We start from the raw sequence: 9,582 nt of genomic DNA, 5'->3' as shown, positions 1-9,582 counted from the left end.
CACCCCTGGCTACCTCCAGTGAGGGGCTTTCCTCGCTCCAACCTCAGGTTCCTCAGCTGTCATGAGCACATATTATTTAGGTCAGTGGTTTTTAAGCAAGCTCAAGCCACAGTAAAATTTCTTCACATGAAATTGACTCTGCAGTGCATCCCACATTGTGAGACAGCCGGAAGCTGGGCTCTGGCGGAGGAGACCACAGCTGGATTTCAGACTTCCCCATTGAGCGTTCTCTGGAGGCCCTTACTGCTCCAAGACTGGGTTTCTGGGCCCCTGCCTGTGAGTGGCTGTCCCCAGACCCTTGGGTCTTCCCTGCCCCCCCTCAGCAGGACAGTCCTCCATAAGCTGGAACAGATCCTACCTCTCCCTTGGTCCCCTCTGCTGGGTGGCAGCGATGTCAGAGGAATCTCTTGGAGGAAGAGAGGGAGGGAAACACCGATGTGAGAGAGAAATATCAGTTGGCTGCCTCTCACACGCCCCCAGCTAGGGACCTGGCCTGCAGCTCAGGCACAGGCCCTGACTGGGAATCGAACCAGCGACTTTTCGGTTCACAGGCCGGCGCTCAATCCACTGAGCCACACCAGCCAGGGAGGGTCAGTAATTTCTGATGGTAAAAGCATTCCTCACTCCAGAGAAGGGAATAAGCTGGATGTGTTGAAAGACAGAGGCCATGGAGGGTCTGGCTCACCCTGAGGCCCCTCTAGCATTTAGCTGGTCGCCTCTTCCTTGGATTCCGGGAGGTTCCCTGACTACTTTACATTACAGTCACGTATGCTGCTTGGAGTTGGGTTTCTGTCACGTACCATTAAGAGAGTCCTGATTCATTCTAATCTCTTTCTTCTTGATCCCACTGAGTCCTGTGCCTCTTACCTGGTCCCCTCTCCTGGGAACCTCTAAAAATCTGGTTGTGTTGCTTTATTAAATTAACTTACATATGTTTTAGGAAGCTTTCTGCCAGATTGCCTGGGAATATGATACTATGATTTGTAGTTGATTAAGCATGGAGGTTTCTGTCATTGCAAACATCTGTCAAACAAAACAGAATGTTGTTGCCTTGTCAGTCAGTGTACAAGTTGTTTGGGATGCTCACAACCATCTTGGCTCCTCTCCTTCTCGCCACATGGTAGGATTGCATACCCCACCTCCCTTGAAGTTGGGTGAGACCATGTGACATACTTTGTCCAATGAAATGTGAACATGAGTCCCACATCACTTCTGAGCGTAGCTGTAAGAGCTGGCACCGACTTGCCATGTGCAGATCCTCTGCTACAGCGATCAGGGAAGCCCCTGTTGGGGAGGAGCCCCCGCAACCTGGGTTCCTGAGTGACTGATAGAAGCCCCACCGCTCCCGATGTCGGACAGGTAGTGTGGACAGAGACATGAACCTGTGTTAAGCTGACGAGATTGTGGGGTTGTTACTACAGCCTCCTCTAGCCTGTCCTGCCTCACAGAGCCTGGAACACGACCCAGTGGAAGGAATTTCACGATTTCTTCAGGAAAGCCATAGGTGCCTTCTATCTCAGTGCTGTTTCACAATAAGCAATTAATCTGTGTGTCTGGGGCACGTTTGTATTAACCTGCGAACTCTAAGGGCAGGATTACAGATAACTTTCCTGTCTCCCAACCACCAAGGGGGAGGCCATGCACGTAGGGGGCTCTTCATAATTACTGGCCGAAGAAACCAAAGTGAGGACGAGAAGAAGAGAGAGAAGAAGAGAGAAGAAAGGGTGGGATGGAGGCCGTGCACACCCTAACCCCCAGGAACCCCCGGTTGGACTCCCATCCCGAGAGGCTCCGCGTGGCTGCTGCTGGCCTGAGCCCCCGGAACGGCCTCCGCCCAGCCTGCCCAGCCCTTGCCATCCTGCAGGGCCCAGGTCAAGCCTGCTTCTGGCAAAACGGCCCTGGCCCCTGCCCCGAGAGCCAGGCTCTCCTCTGCCGCAGCCCCGGGCTGGGGAAATCCTGCCTTTGCAGGCGAGGACTGGCTTTCCCCCTTGGGACAGGAGCCCGTGGCTACTGCCTCGCAGCTCAAGGTCACGGGCACTCATTTCCTTCCTGAGGCAGACACAAGACCCAAGGGCCCCTCACCCAGTCAGAGGCCACATAATTAGTGTAGTCCTTACGCAGCTGCCTCATGACCTCTGTGCCCTTCCGTCATGTCTCACGGCAGCAGAGGAGATTTTTTTCCCACGTCACTTTCCTGCTTGTAACCCTCCCGGGGCTCCCACTGCCTGCAGGACAAGGCCCTCAGCCTGGGCCCGGCACAGGGACCCTTCGAGCCCGGCCTCTGCGGCCTGCCCGTCAGCTCGTGTGCTCACGTACCAGGTTCCTGCGGTGCCCAGCCCTGTGAGGCCCCCAACAATCCACACAACCTCAGGATGCCGACCTCTCGACCTCTGTCCATATGGCTCTTTCCACCTGGAATGTTCTCTCCTAATTCAGGTGGCAAACTCCTATTCAACCTTTGAAACCCAATGTAAGAAGAGGGGTAGGGGTTGGTAATTTTTTTTTTTTTCTGTAAAAGGCCAGATAGAAATAGCTCCAGCTTTGTGGACTGCATGCTGTCTGTCACAACTGCTCAGCTCAGCCACTGGAGAAAGTATAGGCCTATGTAAACAAATGGAGTGGCTGCGTTCAGTAACACCTCGTTTACAGAACAAATGGCAGACAAGATAGTTCGCCCACCCCTGCTCGAGAGTCACCTCAGAAAGCTTCCTACAGGGCAGAGGTCGGCAAAGCCTTCTCACAATGCCCCCTATACCTTACGCATTTTGTCATAACACGAACCCCGTCTGTAACACACTGCAATTATGATAATTACATGGCAGGACAGCCATACCCTTGTCTCGCACTTGGATTTCTGCATCAGCCCCCTTGCTGGTCCCCCAGCCCCTGCCTCGCCCTTACGGTCTGTCCTGTGACAGATCTGTTATAATCTGAGTCCCATCAGGTCACTCCTCTGCTTAAAAACCTCCATGGGTCCCCGTTTCCCTCAGAGGGAAAGCACACATTTTAAAATGGTCCACAATGTCCCACAGGCCCCGATAGCCCTTTGGCCTCATGGCCTGCTGTGCTTCCGCTTACTGGCTCTTTTCTGGGAACACCAGCTTCCTTGCTTTTCCTGCAACAAGCAAGGGAGGCGCCTGCCTCAGGGCCTTTGCTCCTGCTGCTCCCTCCATCTGGAACACTTCCTGGGTTACCGCATGGTTCGCTCTCTCATCGGCCTCGGGTCTTTATTTATTCCAGTTTTTTTAATTGTATTTTTCCATTTATCTCCTTTATACCACCACCACCCACCCCCGCAATTAGCACTTGGGTCTTTATTTAAATGCCTCCCATCTCAGCGGGGCCTTCCTTGGCCACCCCCATTAAAAACGCAACTCTCCCCATCTTTCCTCCTTGCTTTTACTGTAGAGCATATATCTAGCACTCTATATTTCCCTCAACTTTTTAATTATAAAAATGTTCAAACACAGGTATGGAAGGCCTAGTGCAATGCCGCTCACGTACACAACCTCAGATTCAACACTTTAGGTTCTTTGAAAGATGCTAACATCATGAGAGTTCACCTACAGACTTCAGCAAAACACACTCTGTATTTGACACTCTATCTTGTTTGTCATCTGCCTTTCCCCACTAGACTGAGCGCCACCAGGGCAGAGACTTGTGTCTATTCTGTTCATTGCGGTTCATCAACACCAAGAACATTGTCAAACTTCTATGGTTCAGGGAAAGGAAAGACAACACAAACCCTGATTCTGGCTCTGCCTCTAGTTGACATATGATTCTTGGGCTCATTTCCCCTTACAGAACCTTGGTTTCCTCATCTATAAAGTGGGGTAATATTACTACTTCTCAGGGTTGTTGTGAGCATCAAACAAGGTTAGAGTGTAAAATTGCAGTGTTAGCACGTCAGTTAAATTTCCTTCAACTCCTTGAGGGAGTGTAACCAAATGCAGGCCTGACTGCCTGCCGCTACCAAAGCCAAATTCGAGAGACAGGTGCTGGTATAAGGAAAGTGGTTTATTTTCAGGTGCCAGCCCCCTGGACGATGAGGGACTCGTGTCACAAAGCCCATCTCCCCTGGGGAGGTGGGGGACTCTAGTCTCCAAGCCCATTTTAACACCTCAGTGCTAAAGGCAGAGATTTTTATAAGGAGGGAGGGGGAAGCAGAACAAAGAAATCAAGGAAGGGGGTTGAAGAGTTCTCTACGTGCAGATGAGCACAGTCCATTCGGATAAGGCAAGTGATGGTCTGTTGTGCGTCATCTGGTTTAATTGTCCTGGCTTTACATCATTCTGGCTCCACGGTTGAAGGTCAGCAAAACTCCCAGAGCTGGGATGCCTGAAGGTCGGAGTTTGTATCTTTTGAAGTTAGTTCCTAGGATTCTTATACAAACATGCTGTTTATCTGCAAGCTATCTATTAGCCAGCATTTACAGAAACAATGTCAAAAGAATGGTGGGATGGTTACAACTCCCCACTGTTACAGGAGGGGACTTGGCCTAGTTTGACCCTCTGGACCATGGGCTCCTAGAAGGCAGACACCTTGCTCCAGGACATTTGTAGCTGCATGACCTAGCATAGCCCCTTAAGAGAAGCTCTTTGACTTGAACTCCTCCAGTGAAAAATCCCGTAGAAACCCAACTGAATGTATCTGCTTGTGCTTACTTGCCCCTCTCTTTCCATTGCTTATTTATCCCATGCTACCTAATAACCACTATACTTCATCTCTTGCTTTATCTACTCATTTAACAGTTTTCACCAAATGTACCTAAGGGAGGGGCACTTGACTTAATTACGTCCTGAGATTCTATTGATGAGTATCTTTCACGAACATTTGAGTGTGTCTAAAGAGTGATGCAGCCTCCCTTGGCCTTTTTTGCATTTCAGATTTAGTTGTGTGTCTATCTTGATAAACTTGCCTTGCAGATTCATCTTGAACACAGAGGTGGATGTTTGCTGAAGAATGGGACTTACTCTGTTGAACCTACACATTTTCTCAAGTCTGATTGCTTGGTATGCCTGGCCTTTTGCAAGCTCCCTGATAACCATTGCCCTAACTTTGCTTGTTACAGGTGTGTAGGGCAAGATGGTTTGATTGAGAATTCTGAGTCTTCATCCCATTCTCTCCACGCCAAGGTGAAACTCTTCAGCAAAATTTTAATTAGTTTAAGGGAACAGTTTCCGCATCTGTGCCGACAAAGAAAAGGGGTTCTATGGATGGTAACCTCACAGGGTGATATAATCACAGGTTTCTAACTGGACAGGTCATTGCCCAGGCCTATAACTTCTTTAGTGAAAGGTTTTAAGCCAGCCTTGTGCATCTAGGCTAACACACCTCTGAAATACCAGAAGCAATAACACTTCTCAGGGGCTATTAACCCTCAAGAGTATACATACTCTTAAGTATCCTGTAATTCAATCTCCGCCTTGCTTTCTCTATTCTTCCTTCATTTCAAATACATAAAAACAAAACAAAACAAAAATGTAAAACTGTTATTCTCCGGAGCATTTTAGATCTTGCTCCCTGGCATATGTCCTCAGTGTGGCTCCATTAAACTCATAAAGTTTATCTACAGGTTTGGATGTTTCTTACATCAACATCTGTAACAATGCCAACATGAGCAACTCAACCCAACAATGATGGATGTGAAGTCCAGTTATTTTTTAACTGGTGAAACTCTGTATCAATATTAGTTACCATGATTAGTTTATCACCTGTCTAGATTCTTAACTAAACCTTGCTCCAGTTGCATTGGCTGCCCTCAGCGTGGGCACTAACATCTTTGGACAGACCGAGGACCAAACTCTCTTCTTTTCACAGGAATGACAACAGCAACGCCATTTCCCAAGTAGATGAAGAGCAGTTTGGAGAATTCATCTAAATCTGTGATTGGGGGATCATGAGATTAAAAGTGGTAGGGGGGCGGGGGGAGGCAGAGACAAATGTATTTGAAAAAATAAATTAAAATAAAATTTAAAAAAATAAAAATAAATTGCAAAAAAAAAGTTATCCAAGCAAGCTCAGTGGGCAGGAGAGGGGTCCTGATCTGCTCAGTCAGTAGCAGGTCTGTGGCTAAAACCCAGTGTCCTTTCTTTCCAGCATACCTCATTCTCAACATCATTAATCATACCTGCCATGTATTGAAATCCCATATATAGACCTGGGGACTAATTTATCTCTGGCCATCACAACAACCGCCTAAGATACTACTGTGCTCACTTCTCAGACAAGCTTACAGAGATCAAGTCAAGTTCCTGCTAAAAGTGCCAAGATACTCCCTGATATTGGCTTGGGGAAGGGATGCCTGATAATGAGGGGTGGGTGTGTGTGTGTGTGTGTGTGTGTGTGTGTGTGTGTGTGTGTGTGTGTGTGTTTGCCTAACTATACTTAAAATTATTGGTTATTCAGCTGAAATTCAAATTTAACTGGGCATCCCTATTTTTATTTGCTAAATCTAGAACCATGGCTTGGGGGGGTTCCCGGAAAATCCAAGCAGGTTCCTCCCTGTTATGCTCTGTGTCTCTGTTGGTTCTAGTTTTCTCTTTAGGAACCGTAGTAGGTTCACTAACAGTAGGTTGGACTTTAGTCCTCCGACCTTTTCGAGATGCGGAGGTCGGAGACGGGTGAGAGCCCTGCCCCTCACCAACATGTCTGCCAACCGGCCGTCACGAGAATCTTCCGCCCAGCACAGACATGGTCGCGCTCCACCGGCGAGGATTGGCTGCAACCTACAGCTCGGCCTCCCTTGGAGGTGTGCGCCCCTTCCATTGGGCAGTTATATAAGATGGTGGCGCCCCGTCCCCGCCTTCCTCGCGCGCGGCGCTCGCGGCGCGGGGGCGGGGCCGCAGCGGCGGCTGGGAGGCATGGCCTTCGATGATTGGCGGAGAGCAGTGGCTTTGCGGCCAGGGCTTGTTTGCAGAACTAGGAGGAAGTAGAAGTGCTGAGTAAGGCGAGGTGAGTGACGGGGCAGGGAAGGCGGGGCCTGGGGGGCCCTCCCCAGACCTCCTCAGTGTCCCAGATTTCGTGGTTCCTCTTTCGCACGTTCCCCGTAGTCGCCGGTTCTGAAGAATGTCTTCTATTGACCTTTTTGTGACCCTGAGTGACCCCAGGTTCCTCCTTTTGATCCACCAGCGTCCCCAACTCCCGTCCCGTGACCGCTCTTGTCCCCCAGGGACCCCAGCTTCAACCCCGTTGTACCCCAGCCTGGCTTGTGTGTCTTTCCTCTGTCCACCCCTCACTTCACGAGTCAACCCCTCCGCCCTTCCCCACCTCGTGGAGCCTCTCAGTGGCCCCAGCTCGCACTCTGGCCCCGCTGATCATCCCCAGCTTTTCCCTGTGCCTTGCTAAGTGCCCCCGAGTTTCCGCCCCCGTGTATTCCCATTTGATCCCTGCTTCATCTTCGTTGGGCTCCCCTGTTCTCTATTTTATTTTTCTCCAGTTCTAATTCCCTGCTTCACCCTGCTTATGGCCTCTGCTGCACCTCCAGATTTCATCTGCCTGCTGCGCCATACTCCCTCCTTCCTCAGAGCCTCCTCACCCCAGAGGCCCCCAACCCCCCAACCTTCGGTCTACCTCCTGCTCCTACAGATGACCTGGGAGCTGGTGACAGGGTGCATGTGACCCGTGTGACCATGAGACTGGGCCACACAGGCCCCTCGGTGTGGGAGGTAGAGGGCACAGGGCTCAGGGATCTGTGGGGTTTTTTTAAATGGATTATCAAATACCTTCACTTCCCCTAAGCTTCTGGAATTTTCCCTCACCTGCCTCTTACCCACCCAACAGGATGTCAGGCAGGTTTGGTTTGGCAACACATATGCTCCACCCTTGGGCTGAACGCAGTGTTTTTGTTACTGCCTGTGTCTCAAAATGTTACTGGAGTTTGGTGGCCATTTTTCATCTAAGTCTCAGTTTCTTCATCTGTGGTGGAGCAATTGTATTTCCTGCCGTCATAAGGTTGCTGTGAGGTTCAAAAGTTGAGATAATGTAAAAGGCAAATCTTTGTAAACAGTGTGGTCATAGACAGGAAAGGGAAAGGGATGGAATGAAAAAAAAAAGGAGCAAAGACAAGAGAGAGGCGCCTTCTACTTAGTCTTTCACTTAGTATTTGGCAGTATTGCTCATGTGCTCTGTCCGGCTCTCTTCTCTGTAATCCTTACCATTCATTCATTCCTCAGTCCTCATTTGTTTAACGGGTATGGATGGACTGTTTACTATGTTCTAGGCTACCCTTCATGTAGCCGATGTTATTCCCATTTAACGTAAGGAAGAGAGAGGGCCGGCGAGCTGCCTGAAGCCGCACCAGCGGATGTGGGTCGGAGCTGGAATCTTGCATTCCGACACCAGATTCGGAACGATTGCCCTGCTGTGTAAAGGTCACGGCTGTTGTCCAGGGCGCAGGGCACTTCTTCTCCTTCCATGGCTTACTGTCTTGTGAGATGACTGTATCCCCAAAAGGGAATTTCCTTCTCAGCAGAATGACATCAGCCATAGAGGAAGGAGGACTGAATGCGCATGCCTGGGGCTGCAGTGAAGGAGATGCCTGGTGTTTCAGGCTTCACTTTGTAGAGGGTGGCTCCCTGAGAGAACATCTTAACAGGTTCAGGCCTTAAATGCCTCTTCTCTCTTTTTTTTTTTTTTTTGTCCATCCTCATTTTTTTGTTTTTTGTTTTTGGTGATTTCATCCAGTTGCATAGTTTTGTACCATCTCTACCCTGAGAGCTCCCAAATTTTTATCTCCAATCCAGTCCACGGCTTTCCCCTGAATGACAGACTCACAGAGCTAGTTGCCCACTTACTTAACTCCCTCAACGGAGGCATTTCAAACTTAAAGATTTTAGAATTAAGCTCCTGGTATGTACCCCGTTATCCCTCCCCCACCCTCATCCATAACCTGTCTTCCTCCCACCCCTCACTTTCCCATCTTTAAGAAATGGCAGCATTCTTTCTGTTGTTCAGGCCAAAGCTGTAAGAATGTCTTTGGTGCTTATATACTCCGTATCCGGCCAGGGTGATCTGTTGAGATGTCACTCCCTTTGCCCCAAGCCCTGCAGTGCGTGGCTTCTCCTCTCGCTCTACATGCCTGGCCCCTGTTACCTCCCTGACCTCACAGGCTTCCTTGCTGTTGTTGGAACCTAACTAGGTTTGCTCCAGCCCCAGGGCCTTTGCACTTGCTCTCCCTGCCACCTAGAAAACCCTTCATCTAGATATCTGTATGACTTTTGCCTTCATTTCCTGTAATTCTTTATTCAAGGTCAAGTTCTGGGTGAGGACGTCCCTGTTCACCCTATTTAAAAATTAAGTCTCTGTCTGGACACTTCCTATCTCCCTTCTCTGGTTTATTTTTCTCCTCAGCAGCTAATCAGCATCTAGACCTATGCATATTTTTTTTGTCTATTCATCTTCTTTATTATGTACAGCCTTCTCTAAAATAAAAGTTCCAGGAGGGCAGGGATTTTGTCTGTTGTGTTCATTAGTGTCTTCTCGGCAGTCAGAACAATGCCTGCCATATAATAGGTCTTCAATAAATGTTTATAGATTGAGTCATAAGATGGGCCACCCTATACCATGTCACCAGCCCCAAAT

General features: G+C 49.2%; 1 protein-coding gene across 1 annotated transcript in view; it reads left to right on the top strand.

Annotated features, from left to right (window-relative positions):
- Window positions 1-6,831: 6,831 nt before the first annotated feature.
- Window positions 6,832-9,582, top strand: part of PLA2G6 (phospholipase A2 group VI) — a 52,034-nt gene continuing 49,283 nt past the window's right edge. The window contains exon 1 of the mRNA XM_054582370.1: window positions 6,832-6,954. The gene's annotated coding sequence lies outside the window, so the exon portion shown is untranslated. The remainder of the gene's footprint in view (window positions 6,955-9,582) is intronic.

This window comes from Pteronotus mesoamericanus, unplaced genomic scaffold (assembly GCF_021234165.1).
Source record: "Pteronotus mesoamericanus isolate MK-2021 breed Mesoamerican mustached bat unplaced genomic scaffold, CSHL_Meso_final contig_702, whole genome shotgun sequence".
Lineage (NCBI taxonomy): Eukaryota > Metazoa > Chordata > Mammalia > Chiroptera > Mormoopidae > Pteronotus > Pteronotus mesoamericanus.
This window is presented reverse-complemented; position numbering and strand designations above follow the sequence as displayed.